Genomic DNA, 10,570 nt, shown 5'->3' on the forward strand with positions numbered 1-10,570 from the left:
ATGGCATACAAATGTGCATGTACTACAGTTGTGTTTAAGAAAGGTGGAAAATGGTCCCTCAGCAGTAGGAGAAAATCCATATTTTGTAGGTCTACCTGTACTGTGTGATTGATTGTAAAAATCAATTCTGTTGGCATAACAAGGAGTCAATGTTTTTGGTGTAACACCGAGTAAATGATGTAGGTCCTACCACTAGTGGTAATGATACTTAGCTGCAATAAGTAGCAAAATGTAATACTTGTATGAGGGCTGACTGACCTACCTTGGCCTCACTAGATTTTTCAGGCTATTAAATGATAGTTTTACTGATTATTCTGAGGGCCAGATATCAGAAATCTGGGTTAAGTATTATAGTAGGAGAATATATCATGCCTGCGGTTAGAATTTAGAAACTCCCTGGTGGAAGTGCACCCCCCCCCCAAACACTTATGTTCGTAAGCAGTTCTATGACACTGGGCCGAGTATATTATTATTAGTATGCAAGAGCGTTGTGCAATTTATATTTATCACGGAATGTGTCCATAATTCGCTAGATAATAGTTTCAATAATTTATTTCATCTGTCCGCCATGGTTGACGTTTAAGAATTGCTTTTACCACTCATGGGACCAACCTTGCATTGTTATGCAGGCAGGGTGCCAGCATATTTGTAAATAGCATCACTTACCAGCGTAAGGATTACATTTGGCCATGATTTGACAGGCTTGTTAAGACAACCTATTAATTCAGCTAGGTATCAAACCATACACGATTAAATGATCTTCTCTCAGGCGTGAATATTATACCTAGCAGAGTCATTAGTCTTTAATTTGTTACAATTTTTAAATAATGTTTTTAAAAGAGTGTATTAATGTAATAATTGCTGATATTTTATTGTTTGTTCTAAATGTTCCTCTTTTCCAAGGGGATTGTTCTTTTGGATAGTGCTTGAGTTCTCTTTTGGGGGACCCCTAGACTGCTGTTTTGGGGTCCCCCCTCCCCAATTTTCTTGGTCTGACATAATTCTTGGTCCGATTGATATTCTAATGGTGAAGTGGAGGCAGGGAGAGGAGAGGAGAGGAGAGGAGGGCGGGGGGCATCTATACAAATGTAAAACCGTACGGTTTGATGACCCATTTGTGGACAGAGGATCATTAAACCAAAATGAACAAAAATCAAACAGGGGTGATTTAAAGGAGCATTTGGTTGTAACCCACTCGTCGCGGAGACACTGTGACTTTCCGAACTTTTGCCCCAGAAAGGGGGGGGGGGGTATTCTAAGTATGTTTTGTAACAGGGTTCAGTTTTTACATTACTGATTGATAATGGACATGTGTACACATTGTGTGACCTTTTGTTCAGCAGCAAATCCCCAGTGAAACATTATCTTATCTGCTCAATCTAAATCCACAAGGATAACATTAAACTGTTCAATGTAGCAGGCCTACCATGTGTTATTTTATTACGGAAAGACTAGCTTGTTTCACTGCTGTCGTTGAACACATAATATTAGTCATCTTCCTGTGTATGTGAGGGCTAGAAGATTAATGGACAGAGTGTACTGTGAAACGACCAAAACACAACAATGTAATTTATCAAATGTAACAATCATTGGTACAATGATTTATGAAGGGTTTCCAATCCATCAAGAAACATGTGTGATTTATCTCCATAAAACTAATCTAAAAACACATACGAGATATGAAGAATGTGACGATTACTGAAAATTCCTTATTCTAGACACAGAAACACCAAGATGTTAAAGTTCAGGGCCATATTTCATAGAGACGCTTTTAAAGCACAAAAAGTAACTAAGCAAAACAAAAACATGCTTACCAGAAGAAGGGTACCAGTAAAAAATAGCATGTTCTGTCATTCAATTTGTGACTGGTATCCTGCTTACTTTTACTGGGCAAATCATTTGTAAGCGCTATCTTCTGCTTTAAAAGCAGCCCTATTAAATTGAGCCCTGGAGGTTTACAGACTTTGCGCATCACCAGAAATACAAAACTACAGGTCTGGACACAATGTGGACAGTTTCTCAACCCCTTTTGGTGACTGTACCGGTTCGTGTTCTAGACAAATTTATAAGGCTACAGGCATCGTAAAACGAAGTTGTGCAATCACCAGAAAGACAAAACTACTGGTTTGGGATACGATGTGGACAATTTCTCCAGAGCAAAATAAAAATTCTTAAAAATTTAAAGGATCCAGGGGTTGATTTCAGTCACAAATTGAATGACAGAACATGCTATTTTTTACTGGTACCCTTCTTCACAAAGAGTTAGGACTAGTCCTAACTTAGGACTAGTCCTATTTGTTTAGCCATATATTGAATTTTCGTTAATGTTTTGTTGTTTTGTTGTTTTGATTGCTTTATTCATATTTAATCATCTGTTTATTGATGTAAGAGTTTAAGTGGAAAAGGTGTTTGCTTTAAGATTAACTTTTTTGTTGATTGACCTTTTTTTTGTTAAATCCATCCCTTCATTGAATTATTTGTTGCTTAATCTCTTTTTTACATGTACTTTTCTAATTATTTATTCATTCATTTGTTAATACTTTTTATTTATTTGTTTTAATTAACTATTTATTTGTTTATTTATTTATTTGCTATTTGCTTGTCTAATTTCTGGTTTTGGTTTTGTTATTTTAATTTGTACTTTGTGTAAACAGATTATTTATATTAATATTTATTTCTATTTATTATTATTTTCCAAAGAGAGTATTTTATATAGTGTGTTTGCTTCCCTATGTGACTGGATTAACAGGCTTTCGAGCTACAGTGTTTGATTATACTTTTGTTGATCCTGGCCATCACATTAGGGTTGTTTTATAATTTCCTGTGCCCTTATTGTTTTTCTTGCTTTGTATTTACTTTTGAACATGTACTTATAATTATCTATTTGACATACTGTCTGCTTGTATTTGTATTTGTTAATTGGCCAAATAAAGAATAAGAATAAGAATATAAAAAACGCATGGCTAGTCCTAAGTTAGGACATAGAGCTAGGACCCTAGCTCTATGGTTAGGACTAGTAACTCGCCCTAACTCGAGATAAGACTAGTCCTAACTCTTTGTGAAATCCAACCCAGGCCATGTAAAGAAAATCCTGCAATCCGAGAAAAAATATAAGAAATCACAACCTAGTGCCAGTGCACCAGTGTTCCCCGAATAGAAACTGAATTGAATTGAACATACTGTACGCTTGACATCTTTGACAGACAACCCTAACATTACATGAAAGATAATAAACAACAAAGGAACAATAGTTTTTGACACACTCATTGACCAATACATAATAGTTTGCACGCAGTGTTGGGTCCATGGTATTCAGGCCTTGAACTTCACTCTTGAAGGGGCACAGCTTTTTTCTTCTAGTAAGGGGCACTTCTATGGGGAAAACGTGAACTTGTATTGGAATTTTGCAAAGGGAACCACAGCAATAAAAAGCACATGGCACCGTGATAACCGATGCTACGGGTAATTTGAGGCCTGGGTGTGTTGTACATCTGAGGATCAGGGCAAAATGTCCTATCCCAAGGCAAAGGAGAAGGTGCCATTTGCCCCACGAAACAAAACATACCGTGTACAAAACCCAACATACGTACAGTTTTATTACATTGTATTTTAAAAAGATTTATAAGGTAGGATCATAGATTGTTGTTACCTTGGTAACAAAATGTGAAGTTTGATTGGTCGAGAACCAATGACGTGCCAGGCAACAAATACGCATACAAAAAAATGTACATGTACCATGGCTGAGTGATGTTCACCGGTGTACATTACCTTGATCGTTCCCACCGCTGGTCGATTTCCAGTGGTTAGTACGAAACAACCGCGGGTTCGAGGAAATAGTGAAAAATTGTTTTAAACTACATGTATGTAATATAATGTTTGAGGATGACCACAGAACTTCGAGAAGAGGAACAATAATGTTACCTAGGTATAACAAATCAATTGTTGCAAGCTGTGACTGGGGTCCATGGGTTTGTACACCCTCGGCTTTGCCTCGGGTGCCATTTCCCCCCTCGGGTGTACAAAACGCCATGGACCCCGTCACAGCGTGCAACAATTGTATATTGGGTTTTTTTCCGTCAACATAACACTGTTTAATAGGCCAATAAAAATATAAGATCAGTCACCTGAGGAAACTTCAGCTGAATGCAGACACTGTCTACTAAAGATACTATTACAAAGACTAAACCACAATAATGAAGATGACAACATTTCCGACAAAAAAAAAAAACTTGATAAAAATACTCTCCCTCCAACTAAAATTCTCAAAATTAACCTAACCCTTAATTTAAATCAACAAAAGTAATTTGTTAATCTTGGTAAATAAAGATACCTACACTAAGGTGCTATGTTTAGGTTCCCTGCATGTAATCCTTAAAAAAGGGTACAAAGGTCGGCTAGTATCATAATAAACCCGGTGAGCAGACATTATTAAGAGTTTATCAAGCTTACATAATAGGCCTTGTACCAGGTACACAGCGGTGTATTGTACCATTGATCATACACACATAGGCCTAGGTATCTGGTTAAATAAGTCATGCAATTCTTGTTAATGCTGATCACAAGTGTAAATATTAGACCGTTTAGATAAAGGTACAAATGTTGCTAATTGTGAAATAGTGCTTTTGAGCGTTTTAATATTTTCTTGTCCTTTTAAAATCTGTTGGGATTTTGTATTTTTTTTTTGTCTTCAATTTGTTCTTGAACACCGTACCTTGGTACCTTGCGTACATTTTTATTGATTTTTGCTATGCAAAAGTGCTGAATAAATCATTCCCTGCCAGCCTACCGAACTAAAGAAACCACTTTAAACCTACTTAGTATTCTACCTCAACAGAGATCTTCACTAATTCCCACACACATATTAACACCTACTGGATTGTTTAATTCAATCTATTTCGATAGTTATACCTGAGAACTTTCCTGGGAATTTGTAATGAATTGGACCATTAAACAAAAGAGCCTGAGTGACCTTCGCGAAGCATTTCCTTTGTCAAATCAGTGCACTGCACTAATTAGAAAAACACGATACCTGTAAATGTGTGCACATTATTATTTTTTTGTAGTACTTCAGGGAACGATTTTGTCAAAGAATTTTACAGAGCAAGACATAGACTGAACATTTATTTTGTGCACACTGAATGCTAATAATATTGAGTAGCAAATTGTGATTTTAGATTGGCAACAGAATTATTCTGTGATAGCATTTTTCTATGCTATAAATGGGAAATCGTTCACTGCACAGACATGAATTAAACCCTACAATGGACTCGGTGCATGTGAGACTGAATCTCTTATAATACGCAAGAATTCAAAAGAATCTTTCCATATGTGGCAGCGCAGTGCGCAGCATTTAGGGATAGGCAAGCATGGAAATGAAAAATCATGAAACTGGATAATACTGTCCCCAGTGTGGGGATGCCTGAATGTACAGAATGTTACATTTAACAGGTTTACATACTCATGCCTCAGCACCCTTGCCCTTTCAAAAACGAAGCATTCGTGCAATATGTTGCTCACAATAAGGGTAAAAAAAGGTTGCCTGTAGGCCTACATAGTTGTGTGTACAAAAGACAACACATTTATTTGAAATTAGACTGTGGGTTGAACTTCAAATGTTGAACAACATAATAAAGCAATCCCTGCGTGTCCAGTGAAGCATACAGCGTTGTTCATTGTTAAAAAACACACAATAGGTCTAGTGTCCGAGAAAACAATAGTTAAAAAGCTTGCTATATATGCAGGACGTTGGGAGAAAAAATTCAATCTAACTTGATGATTTTTTTGGTTAAATTGTGTTTTGCCAAGGACATTTGTTTGCTTTTATTAGTCCCTTAATAAAGCAGGAAACATAGCAAATCTTTTTGCATGGTGGATGTTGGCTTAAAAGCGAGACCCTCTCTCTCTCTATCTGCATGCACAGTTTGAATTAACCAAACCACAAAAAGGCAATATGAAAGCACTCATTGATTGCCTTCTTTCCAGTAGTCAACCTCTCCGTATTACCACAGTGAAACATCAATATCGGTATTCATCTCATCACAAAAGGGCTCAAATCACAGGATTGCAACTGGCAAGGTTCACTTAAATGCAGCATACATGGTTTCATTTTAAACAGAAATATAGTAATATAAATATAATGAAGGGTGCGCTTTCAAATTTGAAAAGAAATGTTTTAATTAGTTTTTGTATGATGTTACTTTGCCTTTATCTTTAAGACTTTGACCTCTAACCTGTAAGGTAAAACTACCTCAAACCTCTAAAATACTACATCTACCCTCTCAGGTACTTCATCTCTGGTACTACATGTATCTCTTATCTCTCTGACAGTACTACCTCTAACCACCTACTACTTGTGACCTTTTTCCATCTATTGAACGTGCACCTGTAACCTCTCAGGTATATTAGTACTGCTGTCTGTAACCTTTTGGGTACTACATCCAGCCTCTCAGGTACTACATGTACAAGTCTACAAGTACATGTACCTCTAAAAAAAAAACCTACTAGTAGGTTCTATCTCTAACCTCTCATATGGCAATCAAAGTGTGACAGGTGGCCTAGCTAAAGTACAACATTTGTATACACTCTTTTTCATCAAAGAAAAAGCAAACTTACAAAGTCTGCTGCCCTGGAGTTCCGTCAAATACAACTTGCAAACTCACAGCATTTCAAGGCTATTACTTCTAGTTTTGAAGTTTCTATCTTCTGCCACTTACATCAAGGTTTTGTAAAATAAATAAGTTTAATGTAATGAAGGAATTATAATGTACACCTTATAAAAATCACCATTGAAGGTAAAAACTAAGTAAATATTTAATGGTCAGTCCTGGCTACCTCCATGGTCCTCGTAAAGAAGAGTGAAGGGAAAAAAATATTTGAAATAAAACTTGTATCAAGCCAAGTCTTCTGAGCTCCTTAATTAAAAACAAACACAACTTCGGCATCAAATATTGATTTAGACCAGCTTGTGCCAGAAAATAATATCTCCCTCTTTAATGAGTTTATTAATTCTGATAATAATAAACTGATGGTAAATAAAAGTATGAACCTGGTAAAAAAGAAAAGACCAAATTGTGGTGAACAAAATATTTAGTAATCTTTCATTGACTGACATCCCTATTACAAATGGAAAAACATTGGAACACAGTGTTGAATTATTTATTTTCAAAAACAACCTTAATTAGCCCTTAGGGATTGCGTGTCCCAAATTATTCAAATTTTCCCAACTTTCAAAATAGCAGTTATGTAAAATTCCAAGTTAAAAAGAGTTGCCAAATGCCAACAGTTCAAAAACTTACCCGTACTTCCTCCACCAGCCAGAGTGAAAGAAAAAGCAAGCCAGATTAATTTGATTGTTTCCAAGATTCAAACAAAAACCCTCTTGAAAACACTTCAAACTATGGCGAGACAAAAAAAGCAGGCGACAACTAAACAGTGCTCCCAAGCCAAGTCTGCCCATTGATTGAGGTCTTCTGCCAAAGGATGCACGGTGACACTGTGTTGTTCTCAGACAGACCATGAACAGACTAACTCAAACCTCAATTGTATTTCATTATTACCAAACATTGTTGCTTATTATTTCGCCCAAAACACAGCATTCCAAAACATCAGTAGCTCAAACAAGTGACATTGGATGCACACACACACAAGATCTGGGTTCTGCCGCTGCCTACATGCACAATTTGGTACTTAACTTACCTGATAAAAAACACTCGCGCTGTCAGCACGATAAAGTTGTGCGGTTTGCATGCATTATCCCTTCCCGTATACTTTGTGAGGAAACACTACACTACCGGATTTACACTACCAACACTAACCTGTCCAAGAGAAAAGACTCCTCACAAAGAACTAAACACTCACGACGACGTCGGTTGTTCGGAAGGTTTAGGTGGGAAGACAAAGACGTTCTGTACCCGTGCAGAGTTCAAGAACGCCACGACTACAACAGGAAAAGTCCGCGGACATTTTGACTTCGTCCGCCGATTGAAAGATTATAAAGAAACTGATTTCTTTCGCAGTCAGTGACATTGAGTCTCACTGGCTTAGCGTTGAGGGAGGTATGGCACCAGACTGATTAGCGTTGTCTTAGATAGCAATCTCAAGACACCAGACTGAACTCTTACTGACAATAATAACACTGAACTATCTTCAATTCAAGATGCAATTGCAAGATTAGGTTTGTCTATAAGTTTTGGGATGTTCAACTAATATTTGAAAGCAAATAGTGGGTTTAACAAACTGATCAATAGCTTAAATAAAAAATACTGTAAAAGAGTGTCGACCAATCATATCTGGGATAACACAATTCTTCAGGAATGTCTTGCTTTTTCTCTTCCTTGCTCAATGGTAAATCAAAGATGCGGTAGCGGTTGACTCATCGTAATATTATTTCAAAGATAGTTTGCTTTTGGCAAAATTAATTTAAAAAGTTGCTCGTGCTTCGTTAGGCCCACTTTTGTTTCTTCCATTACATTAATTGTTTTGGGCACTCGGTTTGAGAGAACTCAGTGTTTTAATTTGTGATAAAAAAATCCCCCACCCCGCCCACAAAAACGCTTATCTTGGGGATGGGTCATATGTTTTAACATTTATTCATGACATAAGAAGTACTTCCCTCCAAAGATAATTATAAGGACCTAAAATAGGCATTAAGTAATCTGTAAAAAGAGGCTAATTTCGGAAGAAAACAATTTCTTTCAGCATTCTAACACGTCCCCCCCCCCCCACCTTCCAACCATAATATCGTTTTAGTGGCCAGGTTTCTTAATTAATTGGTTATTTTGTTAAAAACTAGAAGATCCGGAAATAAATTTACTTCATCAATCATAAATCCTCATTCATGGTTTAATAAACAATAATTTCAAGACCGTGTCACGCAAGTTAGGGGCGTGGCCAATTGTAAAATTGAAAATAATTATTGTTAAAACTTGCATTAAAATAAGACAAAGTCCCTTTGACTCTACAGACAGAAGAGGGCGCTAAACTGTTTGAAGGTCGGGTGTTCGAAGGAAAAAATGAAAAAAATTAATGCCCCGCTCTTCGTTTTTGGTATTAAGTGCTTATTTGAGGCATGGCGAAACAAGATTTGAGGGGTTTTTTTGTCACACAATTTCGAGGTTACCCGCAAACACCACAGAGAGATGGGGCGAAATGATTTGATAGATTTTCAAGATAAGCGGCTAAGGGACTTTTTGCTAAATTTGCATCGGGGATAAAGAATAGTATTTTTTTTCCCCCAGAACAATATTTTGTTGAGTACTTTTGAATCAGAACTGTTGGGCCCTTTTCGAAACGACCAGGCCTGGAAACGACGGCTTCGGCTTTGGATTCGGCTTGAGGCTCCGTTTTCTCGTATGAAGCCCTGGGCGCGTACCCAAAGCACGCGTAATAATATTGCCAAACAACCGGCGGGGCCAAGCTAGCCTGAGCCAAATCTAAAGCCAAATCCAGTCGTTTCGAAAAGGGCCTGAGATTGCCGAGCACTAAAGTGCTGCCCTCTCGTGACATTTTGCACATCCTATTATTGGTGGGCTAGGAGTTTCATGAGGCTTCTCGTACTTGCATTTCCCGATTTCCGCCGAAAATGTAAAGATTTTTTTCTGTCTGAACGAATTTTGACTGATGATGCTGTGTAATAACGAAAAACCTTCAAAAATAGTCATGCATCTAAAATAAAATCCATAAAAAGTTGAAAAGAAAAAGAGTAACCAATCCGGCTCGAGACTCCATCCAGTCAAAAATGAAACAGAAAATGTATCTAATCAAGACAACCATTAATTATTCAATTATTATTCCTGCTAAACATAAAAATAATTGTTGGGCAATATTTTCTACTTCAGTAGCTCTGTAAAATTGTGCACAGCTTAAAGGTGCCCCTATGGAGACACTGAATAAACTTACCAGAAACTTGAAGGTCAGCCAGCAGGGCCCATGCAGTTTCACAGAGAGATGCTTACTGAGCACAAAAGTAACTAAGCATTATAATAGCATGCTTATCAGAATATCCAAAATAGCAATCCTCATACAATTTATGACTGGTATGATCTTGCTTCTTTGTTTTTGCTTAGCAAAAACTTTCTGAGCAATGTTTGCTGCTTTCTCTATGAATGCATCTTATTTGTGATGTTACCATAGAGCACCTTTACACTCGAGTAAAACCCCATCTTTATGTACACTAAGGGCTGTTCCTTAAGTCTGTGTACACAAATCCTTAAAGGCAGTGGACACTATTGGTAATTGTCAAAGACTAGCCTTCACAGTTGGTGTATCTCAACATATGCATAAAATAACTAACCTGTGCAAATTTGAGCTCAATCGGTCATCGAAATTGCGAGATAATAATGAAAGAAAAAAACACCCTTGTCATATGAAGTTGTGTGCGTTTAGATGGTTGATTTCGAGACCTCAAGTTCGAAATCAAATTCGTGGAAAATTACTTCTTGTTCAAAAACTATGGCACTTCAGAGGTAGCCGTTTCTCACAATGTTTTTTTTACCATCAACCTCTCCACATTACTCGTCACCAAGAAAGGTTTTATGCTAATAATCAGTGGCGTAACTAGACATTTTCATTT

General features: G+C 37.1%; 1 protein-coding gene across 1 annotated transcript in view; it reads right to left on the minus strand.

Annotated features, from left to right (window-relative positions):
- The window catches only part of LOC139939317 (uncharacterized), a 37,517-nt gene extending 29,549 nt beyond the window's left edge, over positions 1–7,968 (minus strand). Inside the window, exon 1 of the mRNA XM_071935094.1 lies at positions 7,815–7,968. The gene's annotated coding sequence lies outside the window, so the exon portion shown is untranslated. The remainder of the gene's footprint in view (positions 1–7,814) is intronic.
- Positions 7,969–10,570: the final 2,602 nt, after the last annotated feature.

The sequence above is a fragment of the Asterias amurensis genome, chromosome 7, assembly GCF_032118995.1.
Source record: "Asterias amurensis chromosome 7, ASM3211899v1".
Taxonomy (NCBI): Eukaryota; Metazoa; Echinodermata; class Asteroidea; order Forcipulatida; family Asteriidae; genus Asterias; species Asterias amurensis.